Source organism: Mobula hypostoma, chromosome 10 (genome assembly GCF_963921235.1).
Source record: "Mobula hypostoma chromosome 10, sMobHyp1.1, whole genome shotgun sequence".
Classification (NCBI taxonomy): Eukaryota; Metazoa; Chordata; class Chondrichthyes; order Myliobatiformes; family Myliobatidae; genus Mobula; species Mobula hypostoma.
This window is the reverse complement of record NC_086106.1, coordinates 80,401,236-80,422,305: the sequence shown is the minus strand read 5'-3', so window position 1 is coordinate 80,422,305 and position 21,070 is coordinate 80,401,236. Positions and strand designations below refer to the sequence as shown.

At 41.4% G+C, this 21,070-nt stretch overlaps 1 protein-coding gene across 10 annotated transcripts in view; it reads left to right on the top strand.

The window, feature by feature from the left end:
- The window catches only part of LOC134352982 (ecto-NOX disulfide-thiol exchanger 2-like), a 265,715-nt gene that overhangs the window by 93,000 nt on the left and 151,645 nt on the right, over positions 1–21,070 (top strand). The window lies entirely within an intron of this gene.

Genomic DNA, 21,070 nt, shown 5'->3' with positions numbered 1-21,070 from the left:
ATCTTGAGATAGCTAAATAGTATAATTCCCTATGAATTGTTAACATTTACAATTAATAATTATCTATTTTTCATCTCAAAGCTGATTTACAAAACCTCCCTGATCTTAGTATCTTGAATTACTGAAACTATTTGCCCTTCAACCAATCGTTTGCTCTTCAAACATCTTATCTTTATCACATTGTGTGCGTGACTGCAGATTCTAAACTTTTCTTTGTATAGCAGTGCTGAAACTTCAGGACTTAATTGGCGTAAAGAGCTGAAGGCGCAAGATGTGCTGCTATTGTGACTCCCGTCTCCCCTTCCCCCACCACCAATCTGCAACCCCGTCTCCCTCAGATCCCATCATCAGCTCCTGGGCCCTCAGAGGCTCCATCTTCCTCTCACCCCAACCCTCCCCTCTCCACTGACACTAGCAGCCTCCCTCCCCCTCCTCCTCCCCCCTCAGATCCAAGCTCTCATCTGTGCCGGGTCTTTACCATTCACTCTGACCTTCAACTCTCTGAGGCAGAGCACTCTGTCCTCAGTAAGGGCCATACCTTTGTCCCCCTTCGCACACACCTCAGTGAGTCCCGCGTGCGCCATGACGCTGAACTCTTCTTCTGCCGGCTCCGTCTTCGAACCTACTTCTTCGGCAAGGACTATCCCACCCCCACCAATGACCCCTTCTCCTGTCTTCAACCCTCCTCTTCTTCATGGACACCCTGCTCTGGTCTTCTGCCTGCTCTGGATCTCTTTATTGCTAACTACCGACGGGACATCAACCGTCTCGACTTCACCACACCTTGTTCCAATTCCAACCTCACTCCTTCCAAATGGTCTGCTCTCCACTCCCTCAGCACCAATCCTTACCTTACTATAAAGCCCGTTGATAAGGAGGGCACTGTTGTTGTCTGGTATACTGACGTCTACCTTGCCGGGGCACAGCGACAATTCACTGATACTTCCTCTTATTTACCCCTCGATCATAACCCCACCAAGGAGCACCAGGACATTGTCTCCCACACCATCACCAAACTTAACAGCTCTGGGGATCTCCCATCCACTGCCACCAACCTCATAGTTCCCACACCCTGCACTTCCTGTTTCTACCTCCTACCCAAGATCCATAAACCTGCCTGTCCAGGTAGACACATTGTCTGAGCTTGCTCCTGCCCCACCAAACTCATTTCTGCATACCTCGACACTGTTTTATCCCCCCTTGTTCAATCCCTTCCCACCTATGTTCGTGACACTTTTCACACTCTGGATTTTTTTCAATAATTTTAAGTTCCCTGGCACCCACCGCCTTATTTTCTCCATGGATGTCCAGTCCCTATATACCTCCATTCCCCACCAGGAAGGTCTCAAAGCTCTCTGCTTCTTTTTGGATTCCAGACCTAACCAGTTCCCCTCTACCACCACTCTGCTCCATCTAGCGGAATTAGTCCTTACTCTTAGTAATTTCTCCTTTGGCTCCTCCCACTTTTTCCAAACTAAAGGTGTAGCCATGGGCATCTGTATGGGTCCCAGCTACGCCTGCCTTTTTGTTGGCTTTGTGGAACAATCCATGTTCCAAGCCTATACTGGTATCTATCCCCCACTTTTCCTTTGCTATGTCGATGACTGCATTGGTGCTGCTTCCTGCACGCATGCTGAGCTCGTTTACTTCATTAACTTTGCTTCCAACTTTCACCCTGCCCTCAAATTTACCTGATCCATTTCCGACACCTCCCTCCCTTTTTTTTTTATCTTTCTGTCTCTATCTCTGGAGAGAGCTTATCTACTGATGTCTACTATAAGCCTATGGACTCTCACAGCTACCTGGAATTCCCACCTTGTCTCTTGCAAAATCCCATCCCCTTCTCGCAATTTCTCCATCTCCGCCGCATCTGCTCTCAGGATGAGGCCTTTCACTCCAGGACGAAGGAGATGTCTTCCTTTTTTAAAGAAAGGGGCTTCCCTTCCTCCTCCATCAACTCTGCTCTCAAACACATCTCTCCCATTTCACACGCATCTGCTCTCACCCCATCCTCCCACCACCCCACTAGGAATAGGGTTCCCCTTGTCCTCACCTGCCACCCCACCAGCCTCCGGGTGCAACGTATAATTCTCCGTAACTTCTGCCACCTCCAACGGGATCCCACCACCAAGCATATCTTTCCCTCCCCCCCTCTCTGCTTTCCGCAGGGACCGTTCCCTACGCGACTCCCTTGTCCATTCGTCCCCCCTCCCATCCCTTCCCACTGGTCTCCCTCCCGGCACTTATCCTTGTAAGCCGGCAAGTGCTACACATGCCCTTACACTTCCTCCCTCACCACCATTCAGGGCCCCAGACAGTCCTTCCAGGTGAGGCGACACCTCACCTGTGAGTCGGCTGGTGTGATATACTGCGTCCAGTGCTCCTGGTGCGGCCTTCTATATATTGGCGAGACCCGACACAGACTGGGAGACCATTTCGCTGAACACCTGCACTCTGTCCACCAGAGAAAACAGGATCTCCCAGTGGCCACACATTTTAATTCCACGTCCCATTCCCATTCTGACATGTCTACCCATGGCCTCCTCTACTGTCAAGATGAAACCACACTCAGGTTGGAGGAACAACACCTTATATTTCGTCTGGGTAGCCTCCAACCTGATGGCATGAACAGTGACTTCTCTAACTTCCGCTAATGCCCCTCCTCCCGTTCTTACCCCATCCCTTATTTATTTGTTTATTTTTTTCCTTTTTTTCTCTCTTTTTTCTCTCTCTGTCCCGCTCACAATAACTCCTTGCCTGCTGTCCATCTTTCTCTGGGCTCCCCTTCCCCTTTCTTTCTCCCTAGGCCTCCTGTCCCATGATCCTCTCATATCCCCTTTGCCAATCACCTGTCCAGCTCTTGGCTCCATCCCTCCCCCTCCTGTCTTCTCCTATCATTTCGGATCTCCCCTCCCCCTCCCACTTTCAAATCTCTTACTATCTCTTCTTTCAGTTAGTCCTGACGAAGGGTCTCGGCCCAAAGCATCGACTGTGCTTCTTCCTATGGACGCTGTCTGGCCTGCTGTGTTCCACCAGTATTTTGTGTGTGTTGCTTGCATTTCCGGATCTGCAGACTTCCTCGTGTTTGCGAAGATAAATGCACATTGTTTTCAAACGTTGCTCTCCTTGAAGTCAACAAAATTCTCTGTGAGAAATGAGTAATTCGCAAAGCCAAATGAGTTTAGTAAAGTGAATTCCAGAAAGTCGATGACAATTTTAGTCCATCAGCAGTTGTTAGGAGCACTGCAACAAGCACGCCACAGATTCTGCAAGTTGTTGGTGACCATAACGCTGATATAATTGCTGCATATTTCATTATCTTTGTGCAGCCATTCAAGGCGGATGCAAAACTCAAATTGCAAGCATAATAAGGGATTGGGGTGAGGGGATTGGCTGAGAAGGAGCGGTTGATTTAAAAACCAGTCGGGACCATCCAGCAACACAAATGTTCGAGGTCGGCCGAGGTGTGACAAGTGAAACGAATTAGTCAGAATATCAGCCAATATAATCAATGTTTGCTCTAGGGGAGCGGCCTTGTCGAGGGAAGTGCCTTGTGAGAAAAGTGCAAGTCTTTGTCTCGAGAGTCTTCAGCGAGGAGGTTGAGGGAGGAGACTACGCCACAGTTGGAAGGGGTGAGCAGTGGTGAAGAAATGACAGGTCAACTGATTCAGTGTGCTGCTTGCATGATGTGGGAGGTCAGGAACATTGATGGTGCCTCTGGCTGCTACAAATGTGGAAACTGTGTCCAGGTTCAGCTCCTGAAGGACCATGTTGAGGCACTGGAGAGGCAACTGGATGACCTCAGGTTCATCCGGGAAACCGAGAGTTTTCTGGACAGGACCTACAGCGACGTTGTTACACCAAAGATATCCGAAGAGAGGGAGGGGACGACGATGAGGAAGGGATGGATGCTTGGAGTACAGGAGACCCCGGGGGATGTACCTCTTGAAAACAGGTTCACCCTCTTGGAAGCTGTTGGGACAGAAGACAGTGCCAGTCTGAGAGGCGGACGGGTCTGCGAGTCAAAAATTGGCGCTGAAACGAAGCTGAGGAGACAGGTCCGGCAGAGCCATGGTAGTAGGGGACTCCATAGTGAGAGGTACGGAAAGGGGTTTCTGCTGCAACAGGCGAGATTTAAGGATGGTGTGTTGCCTCCCTGGTGCCAGGATCCAGGACGTCACAGACCGATTACAGGGCATCCTCAAGGGTGAAGGTGAACAGCCAGAAGTGGCGGTGCATGTCAGCACAAATGACATCGGGAAGAGGAGGAAAGAAATTCTGTAGCGTGACTTCAGAGAACTTGGAAGAAGACTGAAAAGCAGGACCTCCAGGGTGGTTATCTCAGGTTGGCTTCCAGTTCCTCGTCCTGGTGAGGGCAGGAACAGCGAGATAGGGGATCTGAATGTGTGGCTGAGGAGCTGGTGCGGGAGGCAGGGATTTAGATTCTTGGACCACTGGGATCTGTTTTGGGGTAAGGATGAATTGTACAGAAGGGACGGGTTGCACCTTAACGGACGGAGGACCAGCGTTCTGGCAGGCAGGTTTGCCACTGCTACACGGGTGTGTTTAAACTAAGTAGTGGGGGGGAGGGGATGAACTGGAAATATAAGGATGGAGTTAAAGGGAAAGAGAGAATAAGAAAAGTTAAGAAAGACAACAGAATTAACGGGACAAAGCTCAGGAAGGAATCGGAGAGTATAGCCAAGTGCAATAGGAATCGATGTGAAAGGTGAGGGGAGTAAAAGTATTAATTTGAATGGATTAAAAGTATTATATATGAATGCACAGAGTATAAGAAATAAAGTGGATGAGCTTGAGGCTCAGTTGGAAATTGGCAAGTATGATGTTGTGGGAATAACAGAGACATGGCTGCAAGAGGACTAGGGCTGGGAAATGAATATTCAGGGTATACATCCTATCGAAAGGACAGACAGGTTGGCAGAGGGGGTGGGATGGCTCTGTTGGTGAGGAATGAAATTCAGTCACTTACGAGGAGAGACATAGAATCAGGAGATGTAGAGTCAGTATGGATAGAACTGAGAAGCTATAAGGGCAAAAAGACCCTGATGGGAATTATCTACAGGCCCTCAAACAGTAGCCTCGATATAGGGTGCAAGTTAAATCAAGAGTTAAAATTGGCATGTCGCAAAGGTAATACTATGGTGGTTATGGGGGATTTCAACATGCGGGTAGACTGGGAAAATCAGGTTGGTACTGGACCCCAAGAAAGGGAGTTTGTAGAGAGCCTCAGAGATGGATTCTTAGAGCAACTTGTATTGAAGCCTACCAGGGAGAAGGCAATTCTGGATTTAGTGTTGTGTAATGAGCCAGGTTTGATAAGGGAACTCGAGGTAAAGGAGCCATTAGGAGGTAGTGACTATAATATGATAAGTTTTAATCTACAATTTGAGAGGGAGAAGGGAAAATCGGAAGTGTCAGTATTGCAGTTGAACAAAGGGGACTATGGAGCCATGAGGGAGAAGCTGGTCAAAGTTGACTGGAAAGATACCCTAGCAGGGATGACAGTGGAACAACAATGGCAGGTATTTCGGGGAATAATACAGAAGGTGCAGTATCAGTTCATTCCAAAGAGGAAGAAAGGTTCTAAGGGGAGTAAGGGGCGACTGTCGATGACAAGGGAAGTCAAGGACAGTATAAAAATAAAAGAGAGGAAGTATAACATAGCAAGGATGAGCGAGAAGCCAGAGGATTGGGAAACTTTTAAGGAGCAACAGAAGATAATTGAAAAGGCAATATGGGGGGGGGGGGCGGGGGGGCAGAGATGAGGTACGAAGGTAAGCTAGCCAAGAATATATAAGAGGATAGTAACAGCTTCTTTAGGTATGTGAAAAGGAAAAAAATAGTTAAGACCAAACCAAAATTGGAACCTTGAAGACAGAAGTGGGTGAAATTATTATGGGGAACAAGGAAATGGCAGACGAGCTGAACAGGTACTTTGGATCTGTCTTCACTAGGGAAGACGCAAACAATCTCCCAGATGTAATAGTGGCCAGAGGACCAAGGGTAACAGAAGAACTGAAGGAAATTTGCATTAGACAGAAAATGGTCTTGGGTAAACTGATGAGACTGAAGGGTGATAAATCCCTAGGGCCTGATGGTCTGCATCCCAGGGTACTTAAGGAGGTGGCTCTAGAAATCGTGGACACATTGGTAATCATTTTCCAATGTTCTATAGATTCAGGATCAGTTCCTGCGGATTGGAGGGTAGCTAATGTTATCCCACTTTTTAAGAAAGGCAGGAGAGAGAAAACAGGCAATTATAGACCAGTTAGTCTGACATCAGTGGTGGGGAAGATACTGGAATCAATTATAAAAGATGAAATAGCAGCATATTTGGATAGCAGTAGCAGGATAGGTCCGAGTCAGCATGGATTTACGAAGGGGAAATCATGTTTGACTAATCTTCTGGAAATTTTTGAGGATCTAACTATGAAAATGGGCATGGGAAAGCCAGTGGATGTAGTGTTCCTGGACTTTCAGAAAGCCTTTGATAAGGTCCCACAGAGGAGGTTAGTGGGCAAAATTACAGCACATGATATGGGTGGTAGGGTACTGACATGGCTAGAAAATTGGTTGGCAGACAGGAAACAAAGAGTAGGGATTAACGGGTCCTTTTCAGACTGGCAGGCAGTGACTAGTGGGGTACCGTAAGGCTCGGTGCTGGGACCACAGCTATTTACAACATACATGAATGATTTAGGTGAAGGGATTAAAAGTAACATTAGCAAATTTGCAGATGACACAAAGCTGGGTGACAGTATGAAATGTGAGGAGGATGTTATGAGAATACAGGGCGACTTGGACAGATTGGGTGAGTGGGCAGATGCAGTTTAATGTGGATAAATGTGAGGTTATCCACTTTGGTGGCAAGAACAGGAAGGCAGATTACTATCTGAATGGTGTCAAGTTAGGAAAAGGGGAAGTACAATGAGATCTAGGTGTCCTTGTTCCTCAGTCACTGAAAGTAAGCATACAGGTACAGCAGGCAGTGAAGAAAGCTAATAGCATGTTGGCCTTCATAACAAGGGGAGTTGAGTATAGGAGCAAAGAGGTCCTTCTGCAGTTGTACAAGACCCTGGTGAGACCCCACCTGGAGTATTGTGTGCAGCTTTGGTCTCCAAATTTGAGGAAGGACATTCTTGCTATGGAGGGAGTGCAGCGTAGATTCACTGGGTTAATTCCAGGGATGGCTGGAATGTCATATGTTGAAAGATTGGAGCAACTGGGCTTGTATATGCTGGAATTTAGAAGGATGAGAGGGCATCTGATTGAAACATATAAGATTACTAAGGGATTGGACACGCTAGAGGCAGGAAACATGTTCCCGATGTTGGGGGAGTCCAGAACCAGAGGCTACAGTTTAAGAATAAGGGGTAGACCATTTAGAACGAAGTTGAGGAAAAACTTTTTCACCCAGAGAGTTGTGGATCTGTGGAATGCTCTGCCTCAGAAGGCAGTGGAGGCCAATTCTCTGGATTCTTTCAAGAAAGAGTTAGATAGAGCTCTTAAAGATAGTGGAGTGAAGGGATATGGGGAGAAGGCAGGAACAGGGTACTGATTGTGGATGATCAGCCATGATCACAGTGAATGGCAGTGCTGGTTCGAAGGGCTGAATGACCTTCTCCTGCACCTATTGTCTATTAATCCGCTGGATCATGCCATTTTTCGGCCAGCCGTTCAACAGAGAGAGAATTGCCAGCTATTTGTACTTTGCAGATCAGTTTGTTCCTGATATTTGTGCCTGTGCATTGCAAATATAAGGGGTTCCTTCTTTTATGTCATTGTGTAGGCTAATTAAAATGGCTTCTTTGTTATGTTAACTGCTGAGAAAGTTCTCTCGCGAGCAGCTTGTTTGTGTTATATTATTGATAAGAGAGCGAACGAACCAATTGGGATAGATGTTATTCTTTCTAGTGTGTCTGTAAGTTATCGTGATGCGCTGGTTTTTGGGCAGAAGGTGCGATGGAGAGAGAGAGAATGGACAAGGTGCTGTGAGCTGGCTAATGGGATCGGACCCCGAGCAGGAGTCCGAGGTCCAGGGTCTTCGGCGAGGAGAGGAGACGGAGACAGACTCGTGTGGAGCGTCTGGTCGACCACCGTGGTTGGTCCCAGGCGGCAGGTCAAGGTGGTCAGAGGGGATGGAATGGTGAAGAGAGGATCGTTACTAGAGCTCCAACTGTTGTGCATGAAGAGATTGAACTTTGATAAGTGTGGCGCCTTTTATTTTCCTTTTATACTTTATCTCTATTAATTATATAGTTCCAGTAATATCTATAAACTGTAATTCACTTAATCGTATATGGTGTATTGTCTGTTATTTGGCAGGGTGGGGTACATCATACAGCATCCACACAAACTTAATTACCCAGTTTGGCGGGGCCGAGGGCTGTTTCCCTAGACGACAGCGAGTTGAGCAACCCTGAGGCTTGCCAGGGGGGCTACACAAAATAGAAGTTAGGAAGAAGCTGCCTGTTAAATACCAGCGCTTGCAACAATCTGAGCTGAGGGGTCAAATGTACTTGGCATTCAAGTGGATGACCACACACTTCCACTACCAAAATTCATCAGGAGTTGATGTATTGAGAGAAACCACCAGTAACTTTAATTCCTTTCATTGGGGTCAGTAATATTGATCTAAAATCTAAATGACTTGCTTTTTGCATTCATTTTACTTTATATTTGTAATTTATTTCTAACAATAATTTTAATCGTTTACAGTAACTTATTATTTATTTTGAACATTTTTTAAAGCTATCTGAACATTGCATTTTAAAGTTATTTAAAACTTTTCATACTAGCAAGTGATGTGAGGCTTCCAGGGCAGTCCAAGGTTAGAGGCTTCAGAGCTGATGCTCAAGTGCTTTCCAACCTTGGGATGGCATGGCAGAGTGACTTCGAGCTTGGTTGGCCCCGTGAAGTCCATTGCAAATTATTCATACTTATGTACTCCTGGGGCACCAGCAGAGATGAAATTAATCTTTGTCATTTTGCTTTAGATTCTTTTGAAAGGAGATTGTGAAATGCAGTTCCTATCATCAATACAGGCAGGGTATTTTAACCAAGCAATGATGTAGAGAGCTTAAAAAGTAGGGATGAGGTTAATTAATATTAGTAGGAATTGGCACGCGGTACAGCCCAGGTACTTGGTACTGTCTTCAACTTGAAATATTAATTCAGTTTCTTTTTCCACAGAAACTGCCTGATTTATAGTTTCCAGTGTTCTGTGTTTTTATTTGTTCTGAAGTACTGGTTAAGTACCCCTTACCTGAAATGCATGGGGCCGGAAGTGTTTCAGATTTTGGAATATGTGATAAGTTAGCCATCATTTCTGATTCTTAAGTTATGTACGACTGGTCTTATGTACATTATGTACGTCTTTGTCTGATACTTGTTCATATGTACTTAACAGTAAAAAAAATGACAAAACAATAAAATGAAAATGCAATGTGTACGGAGTAACAAAAGTGGCACAGTAGCATCAGGAGAGAATACCTGAATCAGCTGTTGAACAACAACAAACAGCATGCTGTTAGTCTCTGCCAGCGATCTCTTGTTTTGATTGAAGGGTTACAGTACAGTGTATCTATATTTTACATTTTAAGTTTTATGTAAGTAAAAACGCATCAGCATTCATGTTCTGATGTTAGATTTTCATCAGCAACATTCTTGGCAAACATATCGAATTTATCTGCTGCTTCGTGATCAACAAATGCTTTATCTTAAACATTTTTTTAAATCTTTAAAAATTTAATGTTGTGCCCTTTCTTAGGTTTCTGCAGCCAGCCTGCTTTTTTACAATTACCTTCAATTTTCAGTTTGTCGTGATAGATCTTTGCTTATTTTATGATCAGCATACAGCTAAGTGGCATATGTTCACTCATGCTGACAAATCCACTCTTTCAATACACAATCAACATATTAATTTTTCACTTTATGCAATCTTTTTCTATTTTTCGATAACCTCTATTCATTTCATATGTAAAGTCACTTCTCAGAATTGTCTGTGGTAGGCGGAGACCTGTACATCACCTGGGAACCTTCCCAGTGCCTTTTCAAATTTACCATTTGTGAGGTCGTGTTAGTGCTCAAAAAAATTAGGATTTTGGGAGTTTTTGGATTTTGGAATTTCTCATAAGGGGTACTTGACCTTTATACTACTTATATCATTCCTTCAGTTTTATGCTGTATATCCAGATTTTCAGTTACTAGCGTGAAAGTAGGAAAAGAGAAGTGAAAATGGAATTGGGGCAGATGTATTGATTTTATTTAGGGTATGGAGGTGATAGAGGAAAGCATAAAGTCCTGCTTTTTGGATAGAAGAATGAAGAATTGGAATCTTTTTTCAGTTAGAAGTGTGAAGCTGTATGAAAGTAAAATGAATAATGTATGCTGCTGTGGTTTAGTTAGTAGAGCTACTGCCTCACAGCTCCAGTAGTTTAATTATCCCCAGTGCTCTCTGTGCAGAGTTTGCATGTTCTCCCTGTGACCATATGGGGGTGTCCCAGTTCTCCAGGTATCTGCCACGTTCCAAATACGTGCAGGTTGGTAAATTAATTGGTCATTTAAAATTACCTTTGTAATGCAGAAGAATGGTAGAATCTGGAAGGAGTTGATGGGCATCTGTGGAGAATAAAGTAGGGCAAGTGTATGATTAGTGTAGAATACCTGATGGTTAGTCTGGACTTGGTGGGCCAAAGTGATGCTCTGTGCCATATGTGCAGATCACTAAAAATCTATTGTGCATTTATAAACATGGTCAAAAAAAGCTAATTTTACATTGTCAAAAGTGAGGAAGTCATGGTTCAATGGTGCAGAATCTTGGCCAAAAACGTTTTTTTTAAATCCTCTCGCAAAAGATCTGAATATCTGCCAGTATTGTTTATTGGCCATCTCTTGAGACAAGTGACTCAGGACAATTAAGAATCAAACACTCTGATGGGAATGGAGTTGCATATAGAAAGACCGCAGATTTCTACCCCAGTGTAATCAGGGAAATGTTCAGTCTAAGGCACAGTTTGTAAGGAAAGGTCTGAAATATAAGAATAAGTTTTGATAATACTAAGTAAGACGTAACATCAACAGAAAGAGAAATATAGTTGATATTTTGCTGATGGTTTTCTTGTCAGAATTGGAAATCCTTGGCATTAATGTGACAAAATATGGCCATTGAAAGGGAAAGGCTGAATGTAACATGAATATCATGTGCAAATATTTCTGAAAATTAGCCTATGCTCTTGCTTGTGGGATGTGGGATAGTTTGTGATGGTGCCAAGATGTTTAATGTAGATTCACCCTTGGATTAAAAAATAAAAATTCAAAGATCACTTGCATGTCTTTTGAAAATACAGGTCGACCTTCACTAATCCAATTTACCTGTAATCCGGTTCCTTCGATAATCCGGCACTGATTATGCTTAATGTGATCCTCCTGTAATTTGGCATTTTCACTAATCCGGCACTCCTCAGGTCCCAATGGTGCTGGATTAGTGAAGGTCGACCTGTACCAATTCTTTACATTGTTGTGGACTGCCAGTTGCCTGAATAAATGTAATGCCACTTACTTTTACCTAAAAGTATTGTCTGTATCCAATTTACTTTAAAAGTTGACTGGTCGAATTGCTGCTCTATATTTAGATTTATGCTTTTCATGGTAAATAGTTGGTGACTTACCCAGCACAGTTTGATCTTAGTTGTATTTTTATCTAGCTTCATTCAAAGCCTTTCTTAATTAAATTGCAGTATTTTATAAAAACGGCACACACCAGTTCTAATCACCGCAATCTGTGCAGATTGGAAATAACATCTCCACCTCGTTGACAATTAACACTGGCGCTCCACAGGGATGTGTGTTTAGCCCACTGCTCTACTCTGGTGACACCCATGACTGTGTGGCTAGGCATAGCTCAAACATTATCTATTAATTTGCTGATGATACAACCATTGTTGGCAGAGTTACAGATGATGAGGAAAGGACATATAGGAGCGAGAGTTATGGGTTAGTTGAGTGGTGTTGCAGCAATAACCTCGCACTCAATGTCAGCAAGACCAAGGAGCTGATTGTGGACTTCAGGAAGGATAAGATGAGGGAACACAAACGAATCGTCAAAGAGATCAGAAGTGGAGAGAGTGAGCAGTTTGAAGTTCCTGGGTGTCAGTATCTCTGATGACCTAACCTGGATGCAACATATTGATGCAGCTATAAAGAAGGCAAGAGAGTAACTGTATTTCATTAGGAGTTTGAGAAGGTTTGATTTGTCAGCTAAAACACTGGAAAACTTCTCCAAATGTAGCATGGCTGCATCATCGTTTGGTGGGTGGGGGGGTGGGGGGGTGGTGGTGGGAGGCTATTGCACAAGATCAAAATATATAAGTTGCAGAAACTTGTAAAAGTAGTCAGCTCTATCATGGGTACCAGCCTCCATGGTCCCAAGGCATCTTCAAAGAGCAATTCCTTAGGGAGGCAGCGTCCATCATTAAGGATCCCCACCACCCAGGACATGCCCTCTTCACACTGTTACTGTCAGGAAGCAGGTACAGAAGCCTGAAGGCACACATTCAGTAATTCAGGAACAGCCTCTTTCCCTCTGCCATCCATTTTCTAAATTGACATCAAGCCCATGAACACTACTTCACTCAACACACATAAAAGTTGCTGGTGAACACAGCAGGCCAGGCAGCATCTCTAGGAAGAGGTACAGTCGATGTTTCGGGCCGAGACCCTTCATCAGGACTAACTGAAGGAACAGTTAGTAAGGGATTTGAAAGTGGGAGGGGAGGAGGAGATCCAAAATGATAGGAGAAGACAGGAGGGGGAGGGATGGAGCCAAGAACTGGACAGGTGATTGGCAAAGGGGATATGAGAGGATCATGGGACAGGAGGCCCAGGGAGAAAGAAAAAGGGAAGGGGGAAAGCCCAGAGGATGGGCAAGGGGTATAGTGAGGGGGACAGAGGGAGAAAAAGGAGAGTGAGAAAAAGAATGTGTGTGTATAAATAACGGATGGAGTACGGGGGGAGGTGGGGCGTTAGCAGAAGTTTGAGAAGTCAATGTTCATGCCATCACGCTATTACAAACACGACACTACTTTTTTATTTCCATTATTTTACACTATATATTTTTTAATGTAACTCATTCTTTTCTGTATATTTGTTTACCATGTATTTCATTGTACTGCTGCTGTAAAGTTAGCAAATTTAATATTAATGCCAGCGATACTAAATCTGATTCTAATTCTGATGTTATGCTTAATTTTATTGGGTCTTCACTCAATCCTATAACATCTTGACAGCAAGTGCAGACATCAGGATGCTCTCTATCGACTGCAGCTCAACATTCAATACTATCATCCCATCAAAACTAAATCAATAAGCTTCAAGACCTTGGCCTCAATGCCTCCTTGTGTATTTGGATTCTCTCTCTGTCACGCTTCTCTCTCGTGCTCCCTCTTTTTCTCCCCCTCTCCCCCCCTCCACTTTCCCCTCCCTCCCTCCTACTATGTCAACTCAGGCCTGGGGACCGGCGTTGGGCACGATGACAAACTCTCCACTTCTCCTTCTCCCTCACCAGTGTGTTCAGTTCATCTACATTAGCTGCGCCGCTGTCTCTCTCTTTCCCTCTCACTATCTCTCACTTTCTCTCTCTCTGGCTTTCTATCTCTCTCACTTTCTTTCTCTCTCGCTTTCTATCTCTCACTTTCTCTCTCTCTCTCTCCCTTTCTTTCTCTGTCTCTTTCTCTCGCTTTCCCCCTCCCCTCCCCTTTTCCCCCTGTCTGTATTTGAACAGTTTGTTGTCTTTTGCGCATTGGTTGTCTGTCCACCCTATTATTGCAGTGTTTAATTAATTCTATTATAGTTATTGATTTATTGAGTATGCCCACAGGAAAATGAATCTTGGGGTTTCAAAAGATTGAAAGGTACATTTAATGTCAGAGAAATGTATACAATATACATCCCGAAATTATTTTTCTTTGCAACCATCCATGGAAACAGACGAGTGCCCCAAAGAATGAATGACAGTAAAATGTTAGAACCCCAAACATAAGCAACAGCAAAGCAATGATCCCTCCTCCCCCAACAGCAAAAAAAGCATTGGCACCCCCCCTCATGTGTGCAGCAAGGGTTGTATATGTGCTTTGGAAATAGATGTTTTGAGCTTTAGTCACAATTTGATGTCTTTAGGAAGTGTTGTCCACTGCAGCCTTGCATTTTAAAGGCTGAATAAAATATTGATTTTTACCACTAGATCTTAAACACCTGTACATCCTAAGCAAATTATGAGAGTATGGTGGTGGTGCAACAATCAAATTAGATTGAGACCCGAATTCAGATTGAATCATGGCAGCTGTGGAATTTAACAAATTGGCATGAAAAACAAGAGGTTCAAGAAGGTGACTGTTGCGATCCCTGGAATGGCAGTAAATATTGATCTTACCTGTGTTTCCCAAATCTTAGAAAAATAATTTAAACCAACTAAATTAAATTAAACAGATAAGAAATAGTGATTATTACTCAGTTGCATGCTCTTACACAAACAGAATTTTTACCAACCACTCCATATTGTTAATATTAAAGGCAGAGTGGGTTGTTCTGATAATTTAACAAACCTCTTTTGTTGCACACTAGAAAAACGTGCTGCCCCATTGTAGCTAGCTAGTAAAAATACATCGGAGTCTCTGATGTGTGTCTTTACACAGATGGTTAAACCCAGATTGTGTCGTGTTTCCATTTGTGATTGTCCCAGCTGTTCACCGTATAGGTGGCAGTTATTTGAATCTCTTGTTTACAGTGCACTGTTAGATGGGCATCTTGATAACAACATAATTTTCCTGAAAATGGTATTTCCTGTTCAATGATTTTCATCCATTGTGAGAACAGAATTTATTATTCTTATACTAGAAATTATTATTTAAACCAATCTTATGCATGCTACAATGATTCAGGCATTTACTGCTTTATTTAGCTGATGTACAACAAAAGATGTCAATTAAAATTTTCTTTTGCAGAAACAAACTTGACTCTTTTCCTTCATTTCCTTCTTTGTGTATAAATGAACAAAGGATGTTTAGTTTGAAATACAAATTTTATCAGTTTTGTCTGAACAGTCTTTCCTTAACATTTATGTTATCTGTCAAGTGAAAAAGAAATGCTGAGAGTGGATTTCAATAACGTGCATGATTATCTTTCCCTTTTTGATTCCTAAAAACATTCTCTTAAAAAATCATTAAAAGAATGATTACACAAAATATACAATTCAGCTTGACAAAATAGCTATGATTTCTCTGAGCAGGAATTGAATTCCTTGTCTACAGCTGTCAACCTCAATAAAATAATCAGGGTGAATGACATGGGATTTAACTGTATTTTAAATGTATGGATGTGTCAGGAAGATATGTTGAAAAAGATTTAAAACAAAAGATTGAAATTAAAATTTTAAATACTCTGAAGCAAGCAAAATAGATGGATTGCATTCAGAGGCATTAGAATGCGTTGAGTGAGCAGATAAATTAACATTTCAGACGTACAGTATATTTGTTCTGGTGAAGGGCCCCTCCGCCCCCAAAATCTTGGAATGATCTCCATTTTCTGCAGTTCGTGACCAACGTGCTAAGTGTTTCTAATATTTTTGCCATTGTTTTCCAGAGTAGAGTTCCTTTTTAAAGCAAAGATATGATTTAATTTGGTGTATTGTATTCATCAGTCTTGTCAAACACCTGTTTCCAATCATCGGCGTTGACATCTAAATTCAGGGTGGGTTTAAATCTCATAAAGGCCATTATGAAATATCTAATTTACCCTACTATACTAGCTAATTTCATTGTGTATGTTTTTTCTGTTTTCATGTGAAAATGTTCTGGTATCTTGCAACTTGCCAACAAAATTGCAAAAAATTGCATTTTTGGGCATTGCCGAATGTGCTGTTATTAACAATCAAAAACTAATAATAAAAATTTATCGATTGTAGTGGGTCATCTAAAATTGTTAATTAACTGCAATAGGTTTGTAAATTATCAATATTTTATTAATCTATAGATTAGAGATATTAGTTATTGAAAAGTAAGGAAAGCAAGACTGGCAATGGACCTAAACCTAATGGCAGAAAATTTACAGAAGCAAATTCAACAGATTTTCCTGCTGACTGCTGGCAGTCTATAATTACTTAGTCCTTCTGTTGTTCATTGTGAGTACCTTCATCACGAGACTGGCAGCAGTTCCTGAAGCAGTTCATAAATGACTTTGGAAGAAAAAAAACTAAAGATGGGCATTATGTTGGTACTACCTATGTTAGCAACAAACAAGAGGAGATTAAAAACCTAGTTCTAAGGAACTACTTTTACTATATGTGGTTTCATTCTGTTGTTCAGCTTTGTTAAAACTTCTGGAATAATGACTTTGTGTCCATTTGTATATCAGTACATTTGGAAAACACCAAAAATTCCAACATTGATTGTCACCTTTCTCATCTTCATTTTAGTACTGAATGACAACAACATGGCATCATGACAACTTCAGTATTATTTTTCTGATGTGTGCCTTCACTTTTAGTCTGAAGTGATGTAATGTTTTTCATTCGCAAACAACAGGAATTCTGCAGATGCTGGAAATTCAAGCAACATACATCAAAGTTGCTGGTGAATGCAGCAGGCCAGGCAGCATCTATAGGAAGAGGCGCAGTCGACGTTTCAGGCCGAGACCCTTCGTCAGGACTAACTGAAGGAAGAAAAACTAATGTTTTTCATTAGTCGTTTGGAATGACCAGACTTGTTATATTTGGTTCCTACCTCAAAATCTATATTTGTACTGACTCCTGATTGGTATTTCAAGCTGAAATTCACTTTTGAAGTGTTGATACCTGGTTTAAATCTGAACTGAGTTCTCAACTAATATCCTTTTACTACTGCTTCTATTGCAATTCCTTTCATCCTCTTGATTATCAATATTGCTTTCTGACTGATGTTTAGTGATCTGTTTTGTATTTTCAGTGCAGCAAAGAGGTTTTGTCTCCATTAAATAATGTAATTGCTTTTAATTCCCTGTCACTTAAGCTCTGCATTCCACTTGTTGATCTCACAGGAATTTTTTTAAAAATTTGTTTTTATTTGGATAAGGTATTCACAAGTAATGCACACATTTTTTTTTACATATATAACCTTTTCCATTTTTTACGTGAGTAAATCTATATTAATTTGTACATTCACAAGTGCACATTGAGATAATATAGAAAATAATTAGGCACTCAAATAGATGTTTATGTGCAATTGTAATTGATCTCACAGGAAATTAAATTTTGCCTTGCTTTTCCCTGGAATCCAGTCAAAACTTGGCTTTTGGATATTGTCTTATCTTTATTTTTTCCCTATTTATCTCTTATTCTTCAAGTAAATATCAATTCTGTGAATAAGAATGCACTGTCCATTCAGACTTTTCTCAAGTTACTTGCATTTTGAACTAGTTTTTCTACTCTTGAACTGTCCTTGATAGGAAGTAATAAGAATGTTTTCTAACATGCCATCTGGTTGTTGGAGCATATATTTAACAACTTAAGCAAGAATTCTAAATCCTGGAACATGTGTTGATGTACTCCTTTGTAGAAGTATTCCACCTTAAGAGAAGTTAAGTACATGAATAGTATCAATGCTATCAACCACAGCAGCTGCTAGGTAAGTCAAAAAGTGCCAATGTTTCTATTTATTGTTTTTGGAAAGCTATCCATAACGACCCTGAGAAGGTCATGATAATGATTACTCTGGCAACTCTGACTTACTAAGCTATTTTAGAAGGCATTAAGAATCAACCATGTGTTGTGGGTCTCGGGTCACATGGAGCTAGATCAAGTCAGTATACCAGGTTCTTTTGAAGAATATAATCAAATTATTCCCAATGCTTGAAATTTGAAAGTATTAGCAAAAGTAGCTGTGAGAACTTCATCATCAAAGCTTTTATTTTTTTCCCATAAAATCCTACTTTATCTGTTCAATATTTTGAGCTACTTTTTGCATTGGAAAACTTGCTTATGATAACTAGTACCAGTCTTTTTTATTTAGTTTTCTGATTGCACATCTCCAATAACTAGAGTTCACAGAAAATGTATTTTATGTGTGTTGGTCAAGGTTTCCAATATTCACAGAATATTTTATGTTTAAAATAATCAAAGTTATTGCAAATCAGCTATAAATTTGGGACTAGCACCCTCTTCCACTCTCTGCTCAAATGTATCTATTGAAAAGATCGAATAAAACGAAGTTTCAAAAACATGAGTACACTTCAACTATTTTTAGTCTGTCCTGACCCCTGGCAAACTTGTGCTGCAGATCTGAAGAGTGTATATTGCATTACCTTGTTATTCCTCGTAATTATTTAAGCATCTGTACCTCGATCTGTGTGTTGTTAAATCCAAAGCATTCAGCAGAAAATTTCTCACACTAATCCTGGTATTTGAGAAACGTTTCACAATCTTAGGCATTTTAATTCCTTGTTTAAATAAATTTTGTAATGCAACAGATCATTTATCATTGAATGTGTGGGAGGTGGGTGAAGGCAAAGTAGCATTGCACTGTAAGTCATGCTTAGACGTTTAAGTGTGGCAGATTTTGCCTGAATCCTACTGTTATAAGATTTAGAATAGATAAACATTCCACTGACACTGTTAAGGTGTTGTGGCAACGAATTATATTGAGTTCTTAATAGCACCTCAAACATCTGAAATACTGGGCTGAATTATGTAGCTATCAATGTGAACCAATGTTGGCATTTAGTTATTGAAACTGTAGTAAATTCCATACATGCAAAGTGAAACATGGAAATCTGACTGACTTGACAGATTTGTGTGGCTTCAACTCTGGAGTCCTTGTGGAATCTAGTGAAAGTACTTGGTCTTGTTGGGTTCTCTAGCTAGGGAAGTGTCCCTTGGATCTTATGTTGGGTCAGATCTGTTGTTGCAAGATTGAATACCTCTGATAAAATTGAAAATTGTAGGACAAAGATTTAGACTGTGTCACTACATTGGGATGTAGGAGAGGGGTAAGATCCAAACTACTAAATAGGTAGATACTTTATTGATCCCAGAGGAAATTCCATTGTCACAGTAGCTTTACAAGTGCACAGATATACAAATATTAGCAAAGAAATAAGAAAAAATAAAAAGTAAGTTGCCTCAAACAGTCTAACAGGAGGGGGTCATCACTTCCCTGGCTATAGGTTGACTCATTATAGAGCCTAATGGCCGAGGGTAAGAATGACCTCATGAGTGCTCTTTGAAGCAGTGCGGTTGTCTTAGTCTATTACTCAAATTGCTCCTCTGTTCAGCCAAGGCAGCATGCAGAGGATGAGAAACATTGTTCAGAATTTGTTGCTTGAATTTCCAGCATCTGCAGATTTCCTCGTGTTTGTCCAGAATTGCCAGGATTGTCCATAGTGTTCTTTGTTCTGCCACAGCCTCCAGTGTGTTTAGTTTGACTCCTATAACAGAGCCAGTCTTTCTAATCAGTTTATTGAGCCTGTTGGCATCACCTGTGTTGAAATATTGCACCAGCACACCACTGCATAGAAGATTGTGCTGGTGATAACAGACTGGTTGAACATGTGAAGGAGAGACCTGCATGCTCCAAATGACCTCAGTCTCCTCAGGAAGTAGAGGCTACTTCTAATGTTTAAATTCGAGATTAAATACATTGAGATTAATAAGGATTAGGTGATAATGTAAATATTGTACCTGTCCCAGTCAGGCACTAACACACAATTTAGTTATTGCCTACCAACAGGTATAGGGTTCTGAGTTGGATGATCAGCCATGATCGTAATGAATGGCGGTGTAGGCTCGAAGGGCCAAAAGGCCTACTCCTGCACCTATTTTCTATGTTTCTAAATCAACAAGTTGTTCATTATATCTCCCCTCACACTGTGATACGGGGACACTTTTTTTTCCCCTATTGGGGGAGAGAGAGAGCCTGTGGTTTGTCGAATTACTGGGTGAACGGGTAGTCTTTGGGGTACTGCAAATCTGTGTCTTTATTGATGCATACTTCTCGGTGGAGGGCGCTGATGCTTGTGTATGGGGGGAGCTGGGGAGGAACTTTGGGGTTCAGAAGTTTAACTGTCATTCATTATTTGGGGCACTCTGTTTTTGTAGATGTTTGCGAAGAAAAAGAATTTCAGCATGTGTATTGTATACATTTCTCTGACATTAAACATACCTATTGAACATATTGATGTAATTACGAATAAGGCATGACAGTGGCTATATTTCATTAGGAATTTGAGGAGTCTTGGTATGTCACTGAAGACTCGTAAATTTATGCACACATACCTTGGAGAGCATTTTAACTGTTTGCATACATGTGAAAAGCAAATCCAAAATTATACAGATAAATACTGTGAGTGGTGGAAATTTTAAAAGACAAAAATTGCAAATGCTTATCATTGTAATGATAGAAATTTTACGGGTAGGATTATGCTTGTTGGTATTTCCCTCCATTAATGCTATCAGGATTTTGGATTCCTTGTAAATATAGAAGTTATAAACTACAGCTGCTCTGATGTTGAACTCATGAAGTGTTAAGTTGTGGCAGTTCACTGGCATTTATGCTCAGGAATCTGGCCAGTGAATTTATTAGGTTAGACCTGACGTGGGGACAATGTCTCCATTCATTTGAATGGAAATCAGTAGCTGCAAGGGAGCGTCAGATAATTCATATTTTGGAATTGGTTAGATTTAGCAACTTCAGTGTTCTGTGAAGGGTCCAGCATGGAACTGAAATCAAGATATTGCCAGTTCAAAGTTCAAAATAAATTCATTTACACACAAGTGTGAATATCTTACCATATACAACCTTGAGATTCATTTTCTTGCAAGCAGTTGCAGGGAAAAAATACAATGAAATCTTACAGAAAAAATATACATAGACAGTCAAAGACTGATAAAAACCAGTGTGCAAATGCAAATTTTTAAAAAATTGTGAAGAGTCCTTGAAAGTGAACCTGTCTGTACTTTGTAGAATCAGTTCAGAGTAGAGTTGAATGAAGTTCTCCATGTCAGTTCAGGAGCCTGGTTGTTTTT